The following is a 12,052-nucleotide window of genomic DNA, read 5'->3' as shown; positions in this document are numbered from 1 at the left end:
ACAGTTTAAGAATCTTTGCAAAAGAGCACCTATATAGCCCAGCTGAATTAGGATTTGAGTTAATCATTTCACTGTGTAGTGAATTTTCTCATCAGTTTCTTCACCTAAAAATGAGAGTTTAGAGTAGATGATCTGGAGTAGATAAAGTTTTGTTCTGAATCTCTGGTCCTACAATCCTTCTCCCTGCTTCTATGGGTCTGGATTTATAGTAGGAGAGAATGCAGATATCTATCCTGATCCTTTAATTCTATGAAAACAACATTTATTAAGCACCTATTATGGACAGAAGACCATTAAGTGCTGGGGCACAGAATTAAATTTAGAAATAGTGTCTACCTTAGGCATTCTAGTGGAAGAAGGTCCTTTTGGGGATGGGAATTTGTGAGAACAGAAGAGTCAAAGGATAGGACCTATCCATCACTTTTAGCTACCTCTTAAAATCAAGAAAAAAGGAGAGGTTATATTCATAGAAAAGAAATCTGGGGCCTTTTTTTTTTTTTAGAGTCTTGCAAAAACTGTCAGTGAACTGATTGCCTCTATATCTGGTCTCTGACTTTGGTTAGAAGTCAGAACTGAAATACACTTGACCCCTCACCTTCCCTGCTTCCTTATTGATCTCCCCCCACATCTGAATAACTGGCTGGTGCCATCACCTCCTGCTGATTCACTCTCCTTCACATTCTGCCCACCCAATGTTGAACTCCCTTCCGGATGCCTTTCAATAGTAACTCAACCACCTCTTACCCTGATACAGCTCCCCTCCAGTCTCAGCCGGCTTGTCACATAGCTTTTGAATTGGGTTTTAGGGGGGTTTATCTTCCCCACCACTTAGCAGCCAATGCTTTCTAAATGAGTGCCTTTTGTGGTAAGCCAACAGCCACACCAGAAAATGAAAATCAACCCACACATAAAGCTTCCATCTCTGCAGCCAAATTTATTGGGTTGAAATTTTGGTGTACAGCCAGTTGGTATTTGGTTGTAAGGGGGTAGGAAAATGGTTTCTGAGGGGTTTCAGAACATAATCTACACGTTCTTTAGTTGTCCCCTAACTCTTATTCTGAGATATGATATATCTCATACTTTATTTAGATTTGAAATCTTATGTGTTTATCTAAGTTATATCATAGTTCTGGAATCTTTAGAAGCTCTCTATTACTTACTGAATAACATTCTAATCCTTTGACTAGCATTTGAGGTCGTCTACAAACCAATGTCATTCTATTTCTTCCATTTTATCAGGGATTACTCTACCCTTTAGGCAAAGGGGACTATTCTTTGTCCTTCAGTATGCCGTGATATCAGTTTTCCATCCTTTAAAGCACAAGTCCAATGTCCCATCAGTCTTCCGTGTCTGCTCAGACCCTCCCAAAGCTCTTTGTCCCTCTGTAATACACTTAAATAATATTTGGAAATTTAGTTCTTTGTGTCTTCCTACTCTAGGAGCTCCTTGAGAACTGGGATTCTTAGCTAACCTTTGGAGCTTCTCCTCTATTCACAAAAGATGCTTAATAAATGTTTATTGAATGAATAGATTTATCTGCTGTCTCATCCTGTAACTTCTCTCGGTGACTGAGGGCTTCCTAGTCCTGGGATACCCTATTATCCCTGCAACCCACTTATCCTGAACTATTCCTCTGCAAAACTGTTCCCTCTTCTCCCATTGGTGAGTTACACTTGGAAGCCCCCATTCTGTGGATGGCTCCAGGCCAACTGGCTTTTTATTGTCCTCCTGATTTTCTGGACCTGAAAATCACTCCTTATTCCCACCCTGACTTTACATCTCTCATTTGTGTCTCTTTCCTTTTTATGGGGGAAGATCTTTGAGGGCAAAGACTATCTTTTTTCTTGAATTTCTTTTCCCAGAACTTAAGATCACTCTTGGCACATTGTAAGTACTTAATAAATTCTCTCTCCATCCCTCTCTTCCTTTCTCTTTTCATCCTTCCCTTCCCTTCCCTACCCTCTCATTTTTTCCTTCCCTTCCTTTCTCTTCCCTTCTCTCCTCTGATCCAATCCCTTACATTTTACAAATGGGTAAACAGAGCCAGAGGATGAATAAAACCTTTTTATTTGGCATTTAGTGAAAAACACTGTGTTAAGTGCTGGGGGCATAGTGGAAAAATGAGACAGTCCCAGCTTCCCAGCAGCTCCCATTGTAATGGGGGAGACAACACGCACAGAGCTTTCTGCTGTAAGTCAGGCGGAAAGGCCCCATGGCTTTTAGGATGAAGCATCAAAGCAGGTGGCAATTGCTTCTTTAATGATGTCATTCCCACTGGCAAAAAAAAAAAAATTACACCAGTTTCTGACATTGTCCCATTTGATAACGCCAAGGACTTTGGTAAAGAGACCCTCCTTTTCTGGGTCTTGAGTAGCTTTGGCTGCAGGAGCAATTGCCAGGCAGCATCTCCATGGGGAACCCTTCCCCACATGATGGCTGTGGGGGTTGGGCTGGAAGCAGGACTGGAGAAGGGGGAGGGGGCAGCCACAACTTGGAGCCATTTATGCAAGGTCACCCAGAGCTGGAATTTGAACATGGCGCTTCTGACTCCTAATTCCCAGATCTTTGCTACTCCAGGCTTTTGTGGATGAGCTAACTGAAACCCAGTGATTCAGCAACTTGAATCTCACCCCGATGGGGATCCTGGATTGGCCTCAAAACTCTAGACTTTAAAGGGCTTTGGTTAGTCTCCCTTGTCAGATTACACTTGTCGGAATGCCGGGGGCATCTCTAGCAGCCAGCTCACCGGCCCACCCTAACCTCTCCGCCTTACCTGCTGTCATTATTTAAGTGTATCTTGGGAAAATGAATATGCCACTGCTGTTCTCTAAATTTCTCTGTGAGACTGAACTAAGTTTGGGGAATCCACAGCATCCCCCAACTCAAGCTGCTATAAACTCTTCCCAATTGAATATAAGCTCCTTGAAGGCAGGGAAAATTATAATGCTGTCTTTTAATCACCAAAACCTAGTGCAGAGTAGTGCCTAATAAATGCTTGTTGAATTATGCATAGAATAGAAGAGATCTATGACTATTGCCACCAGTATCTAGCATCCAGTAGTTGCTTAATAAATGTTTGTTGAATTACATATAGAATTGAAGAGGTCTATGTTTAACTCACCAGTATCTAGGACATGGTAGGTGCTTAATAAATGCTTGTTGAATTATATTTAGAAGAGGTCTATGTTTATTGTCACAAGTACCTAGTATATAATAGTTGCTTAATGAATGCTTGTTGAATTATATATTACCAGTACATACCACATAGCAGGTGCTTAATAAATGTTTGTTGAATTAGATGCAGAATTGAAGAAGTCTGTCTTTGAATCCTACCTTGAACACCCATTAGCTATGTAGCCATGGGAACTGGCAGGGAGCAAACATTTAAATAGCACCAACTATTTGTTTAGAAAATATTATCTCATAAATATGGAAATATATTTAGAAGAAATGCACATATTTAACCTATATTACTTGCTGTCTTGGGGAGGGAGGAGGTGGGGAGAGAAGGAGAAAAATCAGGAACACAAATTTTTGCAAGGGTGAATGTTGAAAACTATCTCTACATGTATTTTGAAAACTAAAACCTATTATAAAAACTAATATCTCATCTGATTGTTGCAACAATCCTAGAAATCTATTTTTGTTATCCCCATTTCATAGTTGAGGAAACTGAGTCTTGCTATGGATCACCTAGCTGGTAAGATTCTTAGGCTACATTTGAACCCAGGTTTTTCTGACTCCCAAGTCAATCCCTATCCATTGTGCCAACTAAGTTGCCACGGATGAGCCAGCCAACCTGTCACTGTCATGCTTCTCTCCCAAGGGTGTCGTAACAATAAAATCAGGTGGTGAAACTAACTATGAGATGCTCCGCTGTTGTTTGGACCTTGTCCTTTCTTTGATATAGGGAGCTCCCTATAGGGAATCTTAATAAGAAAACTCCTTCTAGCTGGCCTTCTGAAGCAGTTCTTGTTGTTATAATCATAGCGAGCTGCCTGGGGCATACTGCCAATCTGTGCCAAGAGGCAGAGTTTGGTCTTGCTCATCCCAAGGTCAATTTCCTCTCCATTACACTATTCTTCCTCTTGAGGTATTACCTAAATGTGCTTCAGTAAGAATAAGACACCACCTAAAAAGCTCCCCCAAAAGCATATTTTTTTCTCCTAAAAGGAGAGTAAAAAGTAGAAAGCCACTGGCTACAAAGATACATTCTTACATTCTTCTCCAATCCAAATTGTGGCCCCAGCTTTTCCATCAGTCCCTGCAGGTACACATTAATCTTGGGTAATTATGGAAAAGACACTAACACACTCCGCTTCTGCCCTAACCCTAACCCTAACCCTAACCCTAACCCTAACCCTACCCCTTGCTCTTCAAAATGGTGGCCAGGTGCAGAAATACTACATTTTAAAATAAGGAGACCTGGTTTTGAACATCATCTCTGATTTTCTCTGGTGACTGTCAGAGTCTGAAGAATGTTCTAAAAGGAGTGTTATATTTGAATGAGACAACCAGGATATGAATCATGATCAAGTGATCTTTGAGGCTCTTTGAACCTCAGTTTCTCCCGTCTATCAAATGAGGAGGCTGGATGAGCTACAAGGACTCCCTTCAGCTTAGATCTCTCATGTTTTCTCCCTTCTCTGAGGACTTCTGTTTTCTCATCTGCAAAAATGACCATCATAAGGCATGTGTTAATTGCTTCATGGGGGACTTTTGGAGAATAAAGAGAATAAACTTTAAAGGGGCTTGAAGAGATGGCAGTTTCAAAGAGATGGAGAGGGAGAATAGGCTTGCTGGTCTTTTTAAAGACAACTCTCAGCAATTTCTTTTTCAAGTGGGTATTTGAACTCTCATCTATCACCAACCATCTTTACATTGTTATATGGGAACCCTCTAAGGCTCAGTAGAGTGGGTCACAATGGACCTGGAATCAGAAAGACATTAGTTGAAATTCTCCTTCAGATATTTTTTTGGCTGTGAGACTGTGGGCAAGTCACACAGCCTCTCTTATACTGATTCCTCATCTGTAAAATGGATTTGTATTACCTACCCAACAGAGTTGTGAAGATCAAATGAAATATTGCAGTGAAGTGCTCTGCAAGCCTTAAAGTGTTAAATACACTGGTGATGATGATGGTGACATCTTTGTGAACTGCCAGAGATGGTGCTGGCTGAGCCCTAACTACCAAAAAGTGTGGAAGTCTTTGTTCAGCATCTAGGGGATTCACACCTGCTGTCTAAGGGATGTCCTTCCTCTCCATGGCCTCCATCACCTCCACTTTGTCTCATGGTTTTCCACCGGCCTCTTGGCCCAGCCATCACCCTAGGGTCCTGTCACTGTGGTGTTCCTCTTCTGAACCTGCTTTCCTAAGGCACTTCCTGAGGCCATGGAGTTCTAACCCAGAAGACCATGGGCTGGTGGTCTCCCTGAGGAAAAAAGCACATCCCCTCAGAGGGAAAGGGAGCTGCCCTCGAATGTTGACCCAAATGATCCAAAGTGCCTCCCCATCCCCACAGACCCCCGGTTCTGTGCCCAGCTGGGAAGGAAGGTGCAACCTCCCTGGCCCTGCAGAGGAGATGCTCATTCTTTCTCTGGTTCGGCTTTATCTCCCCTAAAGAGTCCAGTGTGCGCAGGGCTTGGAGCTGCAGCAGTTTATGCAGATGGTTTCAAGCCTATTGGAACTAATTAAGTCTGAACCAGGAACATTAGGCTTTCTGTCTCTGGCACCATTTGAAAGGGGCTCGGGTTACATCGGGCCCGGCTTGGGGACCATCCATACCCAGCAAATGGGCTGCTCACACTGGAGAGGCCCATAGCGGAACACGGTTATACTATTATATAATGAGTCAACACAAATATCGTTATCGCTGCTTTGATACCTGCTGGCAGAGGCTGGGGCCGGGCTCTGGCTGCTGGCTGGCCTGAATACAAGGGAGTACTGCGGCATCGATGGAGCCAAGACCCATGCGCCTCCCTCTTCTCTCCCTTCCCCCTCCCCCTCTCTCCTCCCTCCTCCTTGCTCCCTACTTTCCTCCTCTCCCCTCCTCCCCCTTCCCTCCTCCCTCCACCTCCGCAGGGGTTCTGCATCCTCTGCCCGGTTCACAGGAGGCCTCCTCTCTAAGGAGAGACTCCCCAGCCTGACGCAAGGAGATTAAGCAATTTGCTTTTAATTAGTATTGCAGTCAATTCTAAACTAAGCAGTGGCGAGGAGAGAAGGCAGGCTGTCTCTTAAAAGGCTCCGCGGCTCCGCTGCGCACGGCGAATTGGGAACCTGCTGGTGGACTCGCAGGGCTTCCGGTCCCCTTGCTGCAGCCACAAGCCTCTGACTTGGATGCACCAGTTAGCAGGAGCATGGCAGGGGGTCGCCGGAGAGTGGGAAAGCCTGACCCTTGGAGAGTGGAGTTTCTGCAGTATAAATTACATCCAGACCAAAGATGGGGCCTCCTCTCCCTTCCCTCCCCCCTCCCATTTCTCTAGCTCCTCTCCGTCCGAGTATACCCAGGCCCCCTAGGCTTATGTAAAATGGAAACGCTTTGCTCACAGCCAGTTTGCGGCTGTAATTTGTATTTATTGCCTGGGGACACTAAGAGTAGACCCGTCGTTCAAATTGTCCCTTTAAGATACCATGGACCTCCCTGCTCTTACCCTTGTTCACATTGTTTCCTGTATTTTTAATGTTTCTCCCTCCCTCCCCATCCTCAAAGGCTGAATTCCTCAAATGCTTCTTCATTCAGGGAGATTTCTCTGCTCCCCACTGCCGGGAATTCTTTCGCATATTGTTTATACCCTTCCAACATACTTGTCATATGCTATTATGTATTCTTTTTATTGTGATCATTGTTATCATTAATAATTATTCTCTAGTCTGTGATTTCTATGTGATTATTATTATTGTTATTATTTTTATCGTTAATAATTATTTTCTAGTCTGTCATCTCTATGAGGTCAGGGACTGTGTCTGGCTTAAACTTTTTGTATTCTCCCCACCCCCAATGCCCAGAATAGACTATGCACACAGTAGGCACTTAATATTTTCTGAGTGAATGAATAACTGAATGGAAAATAGAAAAACAAATAGAAGTGGTTAATTAATAGTAATTAGCATTTAGATAATGATTTAAACATTTGCAAACGGTTTTACATGTCTCCTCACAATAATCATGTGGGATAGATATTATTATTAGTGCTCATTTTGTAAATGGGAAAAAAGGAAACTCACAGTTTAAGTGACTTGTCCAGGATCACAGAGCTAGTAAGTGTCTGAAACAGGACTGGAATTTAGGTCTTCAAGACTCCAGATTCACTAACTGCAATTACAAGTCTTCTCTGTCCTTCCCTGCCTCATCCCAACTCTCAATTCCTCCTCCTCTGAAAATTGAGGAAAGGGGTTTTAAGATTTACTAATGCAATCCCTTGTCTTTCTTCCCAATATGTCTTTTTTACATGTGAGGAAACTGAGGCTGAGAGGACCAGATTCTTAAACTATGGTTTGTGACCCATATGGGGTTTCATAACTAAATATGGAGTTGGCAAAATTACTATATGACCAGTAAATGTTTGATTTGTATACCTACATAGCCAGAGTCACATAAAAATTTCTCTGGTGAAAAGAGGTCATGAGTAGAAAAGATTTAAGAAGCCCTGGAGTAGATGATATGATTCCATGAACCCAAGAATAAATGAACATCTTTCAGCTAGTAGAGAGAGAATTCAATCTTGGATTTTACTACAATTCCTTCTACTATTCTATACTTGTCTTTCTATAACTGGGGAAGGGAACAAGCAATTATTAAGCAGCTATTATTTGCCAGGAGTTGTGGTAAGTACTTTACAAATCTTATCTGATTTGATAGCATTGGAAGGTAGGTACTATTATTTTCCCTTTTTAGAGTTAAAGAAATTGAGGCAGGCAGTGGTTAAGGATTACTTAAATAGCTAGTGAGTATCTGAGGCTCGGTTTTCCTGCCTTCAGGTTTGGTGCTTCATATACTGTGAAACCCCTGCATATCACACCTCTGGGCATCTCCGTACCTCCATAGAAAGATCCAGCCAGCAGCTCTGCCCCAGCTCAGAGCTTTCTGACATTAATTGGAAAGGAAAGAAAGTCAGCAGTTTTGTTTACAATACAATTAACATCTCAATAATTTACAATGAAACAAACAGGAGCTATATACAGTGACATAGGCTGCTTCCTTGTTAGGGCCATCTTGAAATCTTTCAGATTCAGCCTTAAAGTGAAGTAAATAGGTCTCTTCTGTTTTTCCCTGCTCTCTGGGCCCTCTGTTATATAACTAACTATGTTAACACCTTTCCCAATTTATAGACCTTGGCTGGAAATTCTCTCTCTGCAGATGCTGGATGTAACTAAAGCTTCATTCCTACTAGGAAGAGCTCCCTGCCTTCTCTCCCTCTCTCCACCTCTGGGCCTTAGGGTCTAGTTGCTTCACTGCCCTGAATTGGGGGTTATCCCATTGTCTAAATCAGCCAATCAGGCATCCAGCCTTGGAGATTGTAATTAGCCAGTACCATGCCTTCCCCTATATTGCCAGTAAAAGCGCATTCCATCCTGTAGAATGACTTTAAGTTAAGTGCATTCACTTTTGAACATGTTTGTAAAACTCTAGGAGAGAGCCGCAAACCCAGTGAATCTCAAGATGGAAGGCATCTCATCAGACCTTAATTTTAGCAGGAATACCCTGAAAATACCTAGTATGGAGTCATTCACTCTCTTCATTAAGATATTAGGACCTTCAAAGATATTCTAGTAACCTCTGGACATTTTCGATTGTTAGGAAGTTTTTCTTGTATTTAGCCTGAATTGAATGCTATCCAACTCCTCCTACCCATTGCTCCTGGTCCTGACTTCTAGATTCAAGCAAGGCAAATGTAATTCGTTTTCCACATCACAGCCTGACAAATGCTTTCATGTTTTCTGCAAATTTTGTCTTCTGCAGGCTAAACATCTCCAGTTCTTTCAAACTATTTCTTCTGCCGCCTGGCCTCACCATCCCTGGATGACTTCCTCTGGATACCCTCCAGCTTCTCAACGTCTTCCTAAATTATGACTCCAAGAACTGAACACAATCCTCCCGATGAGGTATGACCAAGGCAGAGGAGGGCAGGACGATCACAGCTCTCCTTCTGGCACTCTGCTTCTTAGAATGTTGCCACTGATATGATACTGGGGGCATAACTGAGTTTACTATCCATTAAAATTGCTTTGACAACAACTTAGGAGAGACTTGGGGTGGTAGGATGGGTGATATCCAGCAAGCTACAAGATAAAGAACTGGGTCCTGAAGATCCCCCACTGCTCACTTAGACATGCAACTGGTTTAGATTTGAGTGATAAGCCTGGCTCAGATTTATCCAACTGGTTCAATAAACAAACATGGTTCATAGTCCATCATGCTAAGTACGTAATAAAGCTGCTTTCTCCCTCTTAAACAAGCACTTTCTTTTTGCCCACTTCTTTTTACTATTATTTTTTCACCTTTCCTCTGTCTCTCCATCAGGCTGAAATGGCTCCTCTCTCACTTTTTGTCTCTTATAACTATTCTTTTAAAAATTATTTATTTAAATCTAAATATAAAATTAGATAAAAACAAAATAGGAAAAGAAAAGGAAACAAAATATTGTTATGTGGACAGCAGAACATCTGGGAGGATTCAAAATATGTAACAATAAATTTCCATTTCAAGAAAGCATATGTAATAATAGAAGAGATTACATTCATAACTGTCCATCTTTTCTTTACTCTCTTGTATGTTATTCTTTTGTTGTTTTTTCTATTATTCTCTCTATCTTTTTTCTATCTAATCTCTTTTCTTTTCATCTTTCTCTGACTCTGCCTCTCTTTGTCAGTCTCTCTCCTTCCATCCTCCCCTCCTTTTCCCCCTTCCCTTTATTCCTTTATCCTCTTCCTCTCCTTTCTTTCCCATCCCCAAATCTACTACTGTCAGATGGAGGTCATTTTCCCTATAAAACCTTCTCTCCTCTGTTACTGTCATACTTACCACTTTAAAATTTTAGACTGGAGATGGAGTGCTTGACTGCATTGGTGATTTGTGTTGAGATCATTAGGCAGAGAAAAACCTCTCCTTTTGTCTTCTAGCACAAATAGTTGCGCTAGGCTACAATCAATGTTATTATAAGGAAAGTACTTGGTAACTTAAAAACACTGCATAGCTATGTCTAACTGGGAGTTCTCACATTAGCGATATTCTCATATAGAGAATTAGCACTAAGTCTAGACTAGGCACACCATCTGTCTCTAAACTCTGTCTTTGACACTTAGTAATGGTGTAGTTGTAGGGAAAGCCTTGAGATCATATATTTAGACTAGAAGGGGCCTTAGATGTCGTCCAGGTCAACCTCCTTTATTTTACCATTTAGGAAACTGAGATTTGAGAAGGTAAAGGAATTTGTCCAAGGTCAAACAGATAGTGACAGAGCTGATATTTGAACCTGTGTGCTCTATTTCCATACTCAAAGCTGTGAACCTCAATTTCCTCCTCTCTAACACAGAAATGTTAATAACTGAACCAGCAAACTGCCCTGGCCTGTGATGAGGAAGGTGCTTTGAAATCCTTAGAACCTTCATAGAAATATGAGCAGTCATTATGATGTTGAAATAAATTATTTTTAGTTGAGCACATGGTCAGTCAGCATGCTTAACCCAGTTAACATGTCTACCTGTTTTCTGCATCTGAATATTCAAAAGGTCCCAATAATGAGCTAACAAAGGGCTTGTTTTTCAATGTTTTCATTGCTTTGCTTGCACATTCAATTCTTTAAACAAGCACCTACTATGTACAGGAGTGTTGTGTTAAGTTCTGGGGAAAACAATAAGATAAGGAAATTGGATACATAGAAAAATTGTAATATGAAATAGGTGATACGTGGAAAATACGAGGTATTATAAGATCAGCTGAGGGAAAATCATTTTCAGCTAACAAGAATCAGGGATGACTTCTTGGAAAAAGTTGATTTGAAGCAGGGCCTTGAATAGTTATCAACCTATGTTTCATGCATTAGGCGCTGTGAAAGATGGAGACAGAGGGAAAATAGTTTCAAAGGGGAACTTGTCAATCTGAGACTAAGTATTAAGAAGGAAGGCTGTGGTCTGTGGGCTCATGATCCGCTGGCACTCAGCTGGACTGGCCTAGAATTCTGCTCTCGGTCTATGCCTCCAAAGAGCCCTGCAACATGGCAACTTCCGGCCCTGTCCCAGTATCACCCAGAGTCCTGGCTTTGTTATTTTTGGCCTGGTGCCCAGGAAAGGAAATGAGATTGTCAAAAGTGTTGCAAGACCCTTTGGAGTGTCTGATAACATTTTTAGGATAAGAAGCTGAGGGGCACTTGGCTCCATACACCCCCATCTTCCAGTCATTTTTATCTCCGGATTTCCCAAAGAGAACGTGGTCATCCTCAAAGCAAGGCTCACAGCTATGGAGTTCACATGATGCATAGAAAGTCTATGGATTAAAAATCAATCAGTCAACATTTATGAAGCACCTACCAAGTCTTACAGATTGAACTTTCTCTGAACCTCCCTTTTCCAATCTGTGAAACACTAAGGTACTATGTACCAGGCACTGTGCTAAGCAATGGAGACCTGAATTTTAGTCCTGTCTTTTTCAGTGATTCTGTGCCAGCCTGACAGGTCATTTAGAGAAGGACACTTTCTTCCTCTGTAAAAAGAGAGGAGTTGGATTATATTATAACTAAATTTCCTTCAGGGTCTGACATTCAAGAATCTATGTTTAAGGGTCCTATCTGCCCATAACAGGAAGTGAATTTGCACACTGGATAAAATGTGAGTTCAAAGCTAGGAAGATCTTATTTCAAATTCAGCTTCAGTCACTCACAGTTTGGGTAAGCCATTTAACCTCTCAGTTTCCTCAACTGTAAAATGAGAATAGTAACAAAATCTACCTACCAGGGTTGTTGTGAGAATCAAATGAAATAATATTTGTAAAGTGCTCAGTACAGTACCTGCACATAGTAAGCGTTATGTAAATTTTTATTCCTTCCCTTCCATC

The 12,052-nt window shown here is 41.7% G+C and overlaps 1 protein-coding gene and 1 long non-coding RNA gene across 3 annotated transcripts in view; one reads left to right on the top strand and one right to left on the bottom strand.

Annotated features, from left to right (window-relative positions):
* MAF (MAF bZIP transcription factor) overlaps nt 1-12,052 on the bottom strand; it is a 477,168-nt gene that overhangs the window by 255,775 nt on the left and 209,341 nt on the right. The window lies entirely within an intron of this gene.
* Nucleotides 1-12,052, top strand: part of LOC141551150 (uncharacterized) — a 62,184-nt gene that overhangs the window by 40,220 nt on the left and 9,912 nt on the right. The window contains exon 2 of the long non-coding RNA XR_012484793.1: nt 8,963-9,105. This is a non-coding gene — a long non-coding RNA (uncharacterized LOC141551150). The remainder of the gene's footprint in view (nt 1-8,962; nt 9,106-12,052) is intronic.

The sequence above is a fragment of the Sminthopsis crassicaudata genome, chromosome 1 (assembly GCF_048593235.1).
Source record: "Sminthopsis crassicaudata isolate SCR6 chromosome 1, ASM4859323v1, whole genome shotgun sequence".
Taxonomy (NCBI): domain Eukaryota; kingdom Metazoa; phylum Chordata; class Mammalia; order Dasyuromorphia; family Dasyuridae; genus Sminthopsis; species Sminthopsis crassicaudata.
This window is presented reverse-complemented; position numbering and strand designations above follow the sequence as displayed.